The 10558-nt window shown below is 32.9% G+C and overlaps 3 long non-coding RNA genes across 3 annotated transcripts; all 3 read left to right on the forward strand.

Annotated features, from left to right (window-relative positions):
- The first annotated feature begins 1248 nt into the window (after window positions 1–1248).
- LOC117924482 lies at window positions 1249–2775 on the forward strand. The gene is made up of 3 exons (XR_004652802.1): window positions 1249–1429; window positions 1727–2393; window positions 2691–2775. It is a non-coding gene; the product is annotated as an uncharacterized LOC117924482 (long non-coding RNA).
- Window positions 2776–4193: 1418 nt separating this feature from the next.
- Window positions 4194–6891, forward strand: LOC117924481. Its single transcript, XR_004652801.1, has 3 exons — window positions 4194–5138; window positions 5436–6102; window positions 6400–6891. It is a non-coding gene; the product is annotated as an uncharacterized LOC117924481 (long non-coding RNA).
- An 898-nt stretch (window positions 6892–7789) lies between these two features.
- LOC117924480 lies at window positions 7790–10349 on the forward strand. The gene is made up of 4 exons (XR_004652800.1): window positions 7790–8027; window positions 8323–8988; window positions 9286–9933; window positions 10231–10349. It is a non-coding gene; the product is annotated as an uncharacterized LOC117924480 (long non-coding RNA).
- Window positions 10350–10558: the final 209 nt, after the last annotated feature.

The raw sequence follows: 10558 nt of genomic DNA on the forward strand, positions 1-10558 counted from the left end.
TTTTATTTCTCATTTCTTTCTTTGTGGGTGAGAATAGTGTAATTTCCATTTCTGCCCTTTTCATGTGATCTCGGCTTCTTTGGCAAGCATTTCTAAGCATATCACTGGATTTTTCAGGTTTCTCGGAAGCAGAGAAGTTTATGAGGAAGTACTTCTTATCTAAGTTTACTTCGTATTCCCTTTTGTCTGCTATATCGCAATTTTCATTATCTCTGTTATGTGTTGGTATTATTTGTTGATTTGTGTTATTTTTTGTGCGCATTTGTGTTTTGTTTTTTGTTTGTGATTTCTTTGATTTTGGGTGAGAAGAACTGATTTCCTTTTGGTAGCATTTTTCCATGGAATGTTATTTTCCTTTTCTCGTCTTTTCATTTAATCTCGGTTTCTTAGCCCACAATTTATAACCGTATAACTTCATTTTTTCAGGTTATTCTGGAGCAGGTGAAGTGTATGAAGAAATACTTTTTTGGTAAGTTTCATTCGAATTCTCCCATATCACATCGCTCGTTATGTGTGTTATGTTTGGGTATTATTTTTTGACTTTATGCATGCGTTATGGAATTTATTTAGAATATTTTTTTTCTTTGTTTGGATGTGGGTTTTATGTGTGGCTTTTTATTTGTCATTTATTTGATTGTTTGTGAGAAGTATTTGATTTCTTTGAACTGTGTTTTTCCATGGGATGTTATTTTGATTTTCTCGTATTTTCATCTGATCTCGTGTCTTGTCCCACCATTAATAAGCATATAAGTGGATTTTTCAGGATTCTCGGGAGCAGGAGAAGTGTGTGAGGAAAGTCTTCTTAGATAAGTTTTCTTCGTATTCCCTGTTCTTTCATATATCGCATTGTTCAATATATCTGTTATGTTTTGGTATGATTTGTTGACATGATCTATGCATTATTGAATTCAGTTCGAATATGTTCATTATGTTTTGGTTTGTGCGCTTTACGTTTCATTTTTTATTTCTCATTTCTTTCTTTGTGGGTGAGAATAGTGTAATTTCCATTTCTGGTCTTTTCATGTGATCTCGGCTTCGTTTGCAAGCATTTCTAAGCATATCACTGGATTTTTCAGGTTTCTCGGAAGCAAGAGAAGTTTACGAGGAAGTACTTCTTATCTAAGTTTACTTCGTATTCCTTTTTGTCTGCTATATCGCAATTTCCATTATCTCTGTTATGTGTTGGTATTATTTGTTGATTTGTGTTATTTTTTGTGCGCATTTGTGTTTTTTTTTTGTTTGTGATTTCTTTGATTTTGGGTGAGAAGAACTGGATTTCCTTTTGGTAGCATTTTTCCGTGGAATGTTATTTTCCTTTTCTCGTCTTTTCATTTAATCTCGGTTTCTTAGCCCACAATTTATAACCGTATAACTTCATTTTTTCAGGTTATTCTGGAGCACGTGAAGTGTATGAAGAAATACTTTTTTGGTAAGTTTCATTCGAATTCTCCCATATCACATCGCTCGTTATGTGTGTTATGTTTGGGTATTATTTTTTGACTTTATGCATGCGTCATATAATTTATTTAGAATATTTTGATTTCTGTGTTTGAATGTGGGTTTTATCTGTGGCTTTTTATTTGTCATTTATTTGATTCTTTGTGATAAGTATTTGATTTCATTTGAACTGTGTTGTTCCATGGGATGTTATTTTGATTTTCTCGTCTTTTCAACTGATCTCGGTGTCTTGTCCCACTATTAATAAGCATATAAGTGGATTTTTCAGGATTCTCAGGAGCAGGAGAAGTGCGTGAGGAAAGTCTTCTTAGATAAGTTTTCTTCGTATTCCCTGTTCTTTCATATATGGCATTGTTCAATATATCTGTTATGTTTTGGTTTGATTTGTTGACATGATCTATGCAATATTTAATTCTATTCGAATATGTTCATTATGTTTTGGTTTGTGTCCTTTATGTTTCATTTTTTATTTCTCATTTCTTTCTTTGTGGGTGAGAATAGTGTAATTTCCATTTCTGGTCTTTTCATGTGATCTCGGCTTCTTTTGCAAGCATTTCTAAGCATATCACTGGATTTTTCAGGTTTCTCGGAAGCAAGAGAAGTTTACGAGGAAGTACTTCTTATCTAAGTTTACTTCGTATTCCCTTTTTTCTGCTATATCGCAATTTCCATTATCTCTGTTATGTGTTGGTATTATTTGCTGATTTGTGTTATTTTTTGTGCGCATTTGTGTTTTGTTTTTTGTTTGTGATTTCTTTGATTTTGGGTGAGAAGAACTGGATTTCCTTTTGGTAGCATTTTTCCGTGGAATGTTATTTTCCTTTTCTCGTCTTTTCATTTAATCTCGGTTTCTTAGCCCACAATTTATAACCGTATAACTTCATTTTTTCAGGTTATTCTGGAGCAGGTGAAGTGTATGAAGAAATACTTTTTTGGTAAGTTTCATTCGAATTCTCCCATATCACATCGCTCGTTATGTGTGTTATGTTTGGGTATTATTTTTTGACTTTATGCATGCGTCATAGAATTTATTTAGAATATTTTGATTTCTGTGTTTGGATGTGGGTTTTATCTGTGGCTTTTTATTTGTCATTTATTTGATTGTTTGTGAGAAGTATTTGATTTCATTTGAACTGTGTTGTTCCATGGGATGTTATTTTGATTTTCTCGTCTTTTCATCTGATCTCGGTGTCTTGTCCCACCATTAATAAGCATATAAGTGGATTTTTCAGGATTCTCGGGAGCAGGAGAAGTGCGTGAGGAAAGTCTTCTTAGATAAGTTTTCTTCGTATTCCCTGTTCTTTCATATATCGCATTGTTCAATATATCTGTTATGTTTGGTATGATTTGTTGACATGATCTATGCATTATTGAATTCAGTTCGAATATGTTCATTATGTTTTGGTTTGTGCGCTTTACGTTTCATTTTTTATTTCTCATTTCTTTCTTTGTGGGTGAGAATAGTGTAATTTCCATTTATGGCAATTTTCATGATCTCTATTATGTGTTGGTATTATTTGCTGATTTGTGTTATTTTTTGTGCGCATTTGTGTTTTGTTTTTTGTTTGTGATTTCTTTGATTTTGGGTGAGAAGAACTGGATTTCCTTTTGGTAGCATTTTTCCGTGGAATGTTATTTTCCTTTTCTCGTCTTTTCATTTAATCTCGGTTTCTTAGCCCACAATTTATAACCGTATAACTTCATTTTTTCAGGTTATTCTGGAGCAGGTGAAGTGTATGAAGAAATACTTTTTTGGTAAGTTTCATTCGAATTCTCCCATATCACATCGCTCGTTATGTGTGTTATGTTTGGGTATTATTTTTTGACTTTATGCATGCGTTATAGAATTTATTTAGAATATTTTGATTTCTGTGTTTGGATGTGGGTTTTATGTGTGGCTTTTTATTTGTCATTTATTTGATTGTTTGTGAGAAGTATTTGATTTGCTTTGAACTGTGTTTTTCCATGGGATGTTATTTTGATTTTCTCGTCTTTTCATCTGATCTCGGTGTCTTGTCCCACCATTAATAAGCATATAAGTGGATTTTTCAGGATTCTCGGGAGCAGGAGAAGTGTGTGAGGAAAGTCTTCTTAGATAAGTTTTCTTCGTATTCCCTGTTCTTTCATATATCGCATTGTTCAATATATCTGTTATGTTTGGTATGATTTGTTGACATGATCTATGCATTATTGAATTCAGTTCGAATATGTTCATTATGTTTTGGTTTGTGCGCTTTACGTTTCATTTTTTATTTCTCATTTCTTTCTTTGTGGGTGAGAATAGTGTAATTTCCATTTCTGGTCTTTTCATGTGATCTCGGCTTCTTTGGCAAGCATTTCTAAGCATATCACTGGATTTTTCAGGTTTCTCGGAAGCAAGAGAAGTTTATGAGGAAGTACTTCTTATCTAAGTTTACTTCGTATTCCTTTTGTCTGCTATATCGCAATTTTCATTATCTCTGTTATGTGTTGGTATTATTTGTTGATTTGTGTTATTTTTTGTGCGCATTTGTGTTTTGTTTTTTGTTTGTGATTTCTTTGATTTTGGGTGAGAAGAACTGATTTCCTTTTGGTAGCATTTTTCCGTGGAATGTTATTTTCCTTTTCTCGTCTTTTCATTTAATCTCGGTTTCTTAGCCCACAATTTATAACCGTATAACTTCATTTTTTCAGGTTATTCTGGAGCAGGTGAAGTGTATGAAGAAATACTTTTTTGGTAAGTTTCATTCGAATTCTCCCATATCACATCGCTCGTTATGTGTGTTATGTTTGGGTATTATTTTTTGACTTTATGCATGCGTTATAGAATTTATTTAGAATATTTTGATTTCTGTGTTTGGATGTGGGTTTTATGTGTGGCTTTTTATTTGTCATTTATTTGATTGTTTGTCAGAAGTATTTGATTTGCTTTGAAGTGTGTTTTTCCATGGGATGTTATTTTGATTTTCTCGTCTTTTCATCTGATCTCGGTGTCTTGTCCCACCATTAATAAGCATATAAGTGGATTTTTCAGGATTCTCGGGAGCAGGAGAAGTGTGTGAGGAAAGTCTTCTTAGATAAGTTTTCTTCGTATTCCCTGTTCTTTCATATATCGCATTGTTCAATATATCTGTTATGTTTTGGTATGATTTGTTGACATGATCTATGCATTATTGAATTCAGTTCGAATATGTTCATTATGTTTTGGTTTGTGCGCTTTACGTTTCATTTTTTATTTCTCATTTCTTTCTTTGTGGGTGAGAATAGTGTAATTTCCATTTCTGGTCTTTTCATGTGATCTCGGCTTCTTTGGCAAGCATTTCTAAGCATATCACTGGATTTTTCAGGTTTCTCGGAAGCAAGAGAAGTTTATGAGGAAGTACTTCTTATCTAAGTTTACTTCGTATTCCCTTTTGTCTGCTATATCGCAATTTTCATTATCTCTGTTATGTGTTGGTATTATTTGCTGATTTGTGTTATTTTTTGTGCGCATTCGTGTTTTGTTTTTTGTTTGTGATTTCTTTGATTTTGGGTGAGAAGAACTGGATTTCCTTTTGGTAGCATTTTTCCGTGGAATGTTATTTTCCTTTTCTCGTCTTTTCATTTAATCTCGGTTTCTTAGCCCACAATTTATAACCGTATAACTTCATTTTTTCAGGTTATTCTGGAGCAGGTGAAGTGTATGAAGAAATACTTTTTTGGTAAGTTTCATTCGAATTCTCCCATATCACATCGCTCGTTATGTGTGTTATGTTTGGGTATTATTTTTTGACTTTATGCATGCGTTATAGAATTTATTTAGAATATTTTGATTTCTGTGTTTGGATGTGGGTTTTATGTGTGGCTTTTTATTTGTCATTTATTTGATTGTTTGTGAGAAGTATTTGATTTGCTTTGAACTGTGTTTTTCCATGGGATGTTATTTTGATTTTCTCGTCTTTTCATCTGATCTCGGTGTCTTGTCCCACCATTAATAAGCATATAAGTGGATTTTTCAGGATTCTCGGGAGCAGGAGAAGTGTGTGAGGAAAGTCTTCTTAGATAAGTTTTCTTCGTATTCCCTGTTCTTTCATATATGGCATTGTTCAATATATCTGTTATGTTTTGGTATGATTTGTTGACATGATCTATGCAATATTTAATTCTGTTCGAATATGTTCATTATGTTTTGGTTTGTGTGCTTTATGTTTCATTTTTTATTTCTCATTTCTTTCTTTGTGGGTGAGAATAGTGTAATTTCCATTTCTGGTCTTTTCATGTGATCTCGGCTTCTTTGGCAAGCATTTCTAAGCATATCACTGGATTTTTCAGGTTTCTCGGAAGCAAGAGAAGTTTATGAGGAAGTACTTCTTATCTAAGTTTACTTCGTATTCCTTTTTGTCTGCTATATCGCAATTTCCATTATCTCTGTTATGTGTTGGTATTATTTGCTGATTTGTGTTATTTTTTGTGCGCATTTGTGTTTTGTTTTTTGTTTGTGATTTCTTTGATTTTGGGTGAGAAGAACTGGATTTCCTTTTGGTAGCATTTTTCCGTGGAATGTTATTTTCCTTTTCTCGTCTTTTCATTTAATCTCGGTTTCTTAGCCCACAATTTATAACCGTATAACTTCATTTTTTCAGGTTATTCTGGAGCAGGTGAAGTGTATGAAGAAATACTTTTTTGGTAAGTTTCATTCGAATTCTCCCATATCACATCGCTCGTTATGTGTGTTATGTTTGGGTATTATTTTTTGACTTTATGTCTGCGTTATAGAATTTATTTAGAATATTTTGATTTCTGTCTTTGGTTGTGGGTTTTATGTGTGGCTTTTTATTTGTCATTTATTTGATTGTTTGTGAGAAGTATTTGACTTTCTTTGAACTGTGTTTTTCCATGGGATGTTATTTTGATTTTCTCGTCTTTTCATCTGATCTCGGTGTCTTGTCCCACCATTAATAAGCATATAAGTGGATTTTTCAGGATTCTCGGGAGCAGGAGAAGTGTGTGAGGAAAGTCTTCTTAGATAAGTTTTCTTCGTATTCCCTGTTCTTTCATATATCGCATTGTTCAATATATCTGTTATGTTTGGGTATGATTTGTTGACTTGATCTATGCATTATTGAATTCATTTCGAATATGTTCATTATGTTTTGGTTTGTGCGCTTTACGTTTCATTTTTTATTTCTCATTTCTTTCTTTGTGGGTGAGAATAGTGTAATTTCCATTTCTGGTCTTTTCATGTGATCTCGGCTTCTTTGGCAAGCATTTCTAAGCATATCACTGGATTTTTCAGGTTTCTCGGAAGCAAGAGCAGTTTATGAGGAAGTACTTCTTATCTAAGTTTACTTCATATTCCTTTTTGTCTGCTATTTCGCAATTTTCATTATCTCTGTTATGTGTTGGTATTATTTGTTGATTTGTGTTATTTTTTGTGCGCATTTGTGTTTTGTTTTTTGTTTGTGATTTCTTTGATTTTGGGTGAGAAGAACTGATTTCCTTTTGGTAGCATTTTTCCGTGGAATGTTATTTTCCTTTTCTCGTCTTTTCATTTAATCTCGGTTTCTTAGCCCACAATTTATAACCGTATAACTTCATTTTTTCAGGTTATTCTGGAGCAGGTGAAGTGTATGAAGAAATACTTTTTTGGTAAGTTTCATTCGAATTCTCCCATATCACATCGCTCGTTATGTGTGTTATGTTTGGGTATTATTTTTTGACTTTATGCATGCGTTATAGAATTTATTTAGAATATTTTGATTTCTGTGTTTGGATGTGGGTTTTATGTGTGGCTTTTTATTTGTCATTTATTTGATTGTTTGTGAGAAGTATTTGATTTCTTTGAACTGTGTTTTTCCATGGGATGTTATTTTGATTTTCTCGTCTTTTCATCTGATCTCGGTGTCTTGTCCCACCATTAATAAGCATATAAGTGGATTTTTCAGGATTCTCGGGAGCAGGAGAAGTGTGTGAGGAAAGTCTTCTTAGATAAGTTTTCTTCGTATTCCCTGTTCTTTCATATATAGCATTGTTCAATATATCTGTTATGTTTGGAATGATTTGTTGACATGATCTATGCATTATTGAATTCATTTCGAATATGTTCATTATGTTTTGGTTTGTGTGCTTTACGTTTCATTTTTTATTTCTCATTTCTTTCTTTGTGGGTGAGAATAGTGTAATTTCCATTTCTGGTCTTTTCATGTGATCTCGGCTTCTTTGGCAAGCATTTCTAAGCATATCACTGGATTTTTCAGGTTTCTCGGAAGCAAGAGAAGTTTATGAGGAAGTACTTCTTATCTAAGTTTACTTCGTATTCCCTTTTGTCTGCTATTTCGCAATTTTCATTATCTCTATTATGTGCTGGTATTATTTGTTGATTTGTGTTATTTTTTGTGCGCATTTGTGTTTTGTTTTTTGTTTGTGATTTCTTTGATTTTGGGTGAGAAGGACTTGATGTCCTTTTCGTAGCATTTTTCCATGGAATGTTATTTTCCTTTTCTCGTCTTTTCATTTAATGTCGGTTTCTTTGCCCACAATTTATAACCGTATAACTTCATTTTTTCAGGTTATTCGGGAGCAGGTGAAGTGTATGAAGAAGTATTTTTTTGGTAAGTTTCATTCGAATTCTCCCATATCGCATCGTTCGTTATGTCTGTTATGTTTGGGTATTATTTTTTGACTTTATGCAAGCGTTATAGAATTTATTTAGAATATTTTGATTTCAATGTTTGGTTGTGGGTTTTATGTGTGGCTTTTTATTTGTCATTTATTTGATTGTTTGTGACAAGTATTTGATTTCTTTGAATGTGTTTTTCCATGGGATGTTATTTTGATTTTCTCGTCTTTTCATCTGATCTCGGTGTCTTGTCCCACCATTAATAAGCATATAAGTGGATTTTTCAGGATTCTCGGGAGCAGGAGAAGTGTGTGAGGAAAGTCTTCTTAGATAAGTTTTCTTCGTATTCCCTGTTCTTTCATATACCGCATTGTTCAATATATCTGTTATGTTTGGGTATGATTTGTTGACTTGATCTATGCATTATTGAATTCATTTCGAATATGTTCATTATGTTTTGGTTTGTGCGCTTTACGTTTCATTTTTTTTTCTCATTTCTTTCTTTGTGGGTTAGAATAGTGTAATTTCCATTTCTGGTGTTTTCATCTGATCTCGGCTTCTTTGGCAAGCATTTCTAAGCATATCACTGGATTTTTCAGGTTTCTCGGAAGCAAGAGAAGTTTATGAGGAAGTACTTCTTATCTAAGTTTACTTCGTATTCCCTTTTGTCTGCTATATCGCAATTTTCATTATCTCTGTTATGTGTTGGTATTATTTGTTGATTTGTGTTATTTTTTGTGCGCATTTGTGTTTTGTTTTTTGTTTGTGATTTCTTTGATTTTGGGTGAGAAGGACTTGATGTCCTTTTCGTAGCATTTTTCCATGGAATGTTATTTTCCTTTTCTCGTCTTTTCATTTAATGTCGGTTTCTTTGCCCACAATTTATAACCGTATAACTTCATTTTTTCAGGTTATTCGGGAGCAGGTGAAGTGTATGAAGAAGTACTTTTTTGGTAAGTTTCATTCGAATTCTCCCATATCACATCGTTCGTTATGTCTGTTATGTTTGGGTATTATTTTTTGACTTTATGTAAGCGTTATAGAATTTATTTAGAATATTTTGATTTCTGTGTTTGGTTGTGGGTTTTATGTGTGGCTTTTTATTTGTCATTTATTTGATTGTTTGTGACAAGTATTTGATTTCCTTTGAATTGTGTTTTTCCATGGGATGTTATTTTGATTTTCTCGTCTTTTCATCTGATCTCGGTGTCTTGTCCCACCATTAATAAGCATATAAGTGGATTTTTCAGGATTCTCGGGAGCAGGAGAAGTGTGTGAGGAAAGTCTTCTTAGATAAGTTTTCTTCGTATTCCCTGTTCTTTCATATACCGCATTGTTCAATATATCTGTTATGTTTGGGTATGATTTGTTGACTTGATCTATGCATTATTGAATTCATTTCGAATATGTTCATTATGTTTTGGTTTGTGCGCTTTACGTTTCATTTTTTTTTCTCATTTCTTTCTTTGTGGGTTAGAATAGTGTAATTTCCATTTCTGGTGTTTTCATCTGATCTCCGCTTCTTTGGCAAGCATTTCTAAGCATATCACTGGATTTTTCAGGTTTCTCGGAAGCAAGAGCAGTTTATGAGGAAGTACTTCTTATCTAAGTTTACTTCATATTCCTTTTTGTCTGCTATTTCGCAATTTTCATTATCTCTGTTATGTGTTGGTATTATTTGTTGATTTGTGTTATTTTTTGTGCGCATTTGTGTTTTGTTTTTTGTTTGTGATTTCTTTGATTTTGTCCTTTTCGTAGCATTTTTCCATAGAATGTTATTTTCCTTTTCTCGTCTTTTCATTTAATGTCGGTTTCTTTGCCCACAATTTATAACCGTATAACTTCATTTTTTCAGGTTATTCGGGAGCAGGTGAAGTGTATGAAGAAGTACTTTTTTGGTAAGTTTCATTCGAATTCTCCCATATCACATCGTTCGTTATGTCTGTTATGTTTGGGTATTATTTTTTGACTTTATGTAAGCGTTATAGAATTTATTTAGAATATTTTGATTTCTGTGTTTGGTTGTGGGTTTTATGTGTGACTTTTTATTTGTCATTTATTTGATTGTTTGTGACAAGTATTTGATTTCCTTTGAATTGTGTTTTTCCATGGGATGTTATTTTGATTTTCTCGTCTTTTCATCTGATCTCGGTGTCTTGTCCCACCATTAATAAGCATATAAGTGGATTTTTCAGGATTCTCGGGAGCAGGAGAAGTGTGTGAGGAAAGTCTTCTTAGATAAGTTTTCTTCGTATTCCCTGTTCTTTCATATACCGCATTGTTCAATATATCTGTTATGTTTGGTATGATTTGTTGACTTGATCTATGCATTATTGAATTCATTTCGAATATGTTCATTATGTTTTGGTTTGTGCGCTTTACGTTTCATTTTTCTTTCTCATTTCTTTCTTTGTGGGTTAGAATAGTGTAATTTCCATTTCTGGTGTTTTCATCTGATCTCGGCTTCTTTGGCAAGCATTTCTAAGCATATCACTGGATTTTTCAGGTTTCTCGGAAGCAAGA

Source organism: Vitis riparia, chromosome 11 (genome assembly GCF_004353265.1).
Source record: "Vitis riparia cultivar Riparia Gloire de Montpellier isolate 1030 chromosome 11, EGFV_Vit.rip_1.0, whole genome shotgun sequence".
In the NCBI taxonomy this organism is placed as follows: domain Eukaryota; kingdom Viridiplantae; phylum Streptophyta; class Magnoliopsida; order Vitales; family Vitaceae; genus Vitis; species Vitis riparia.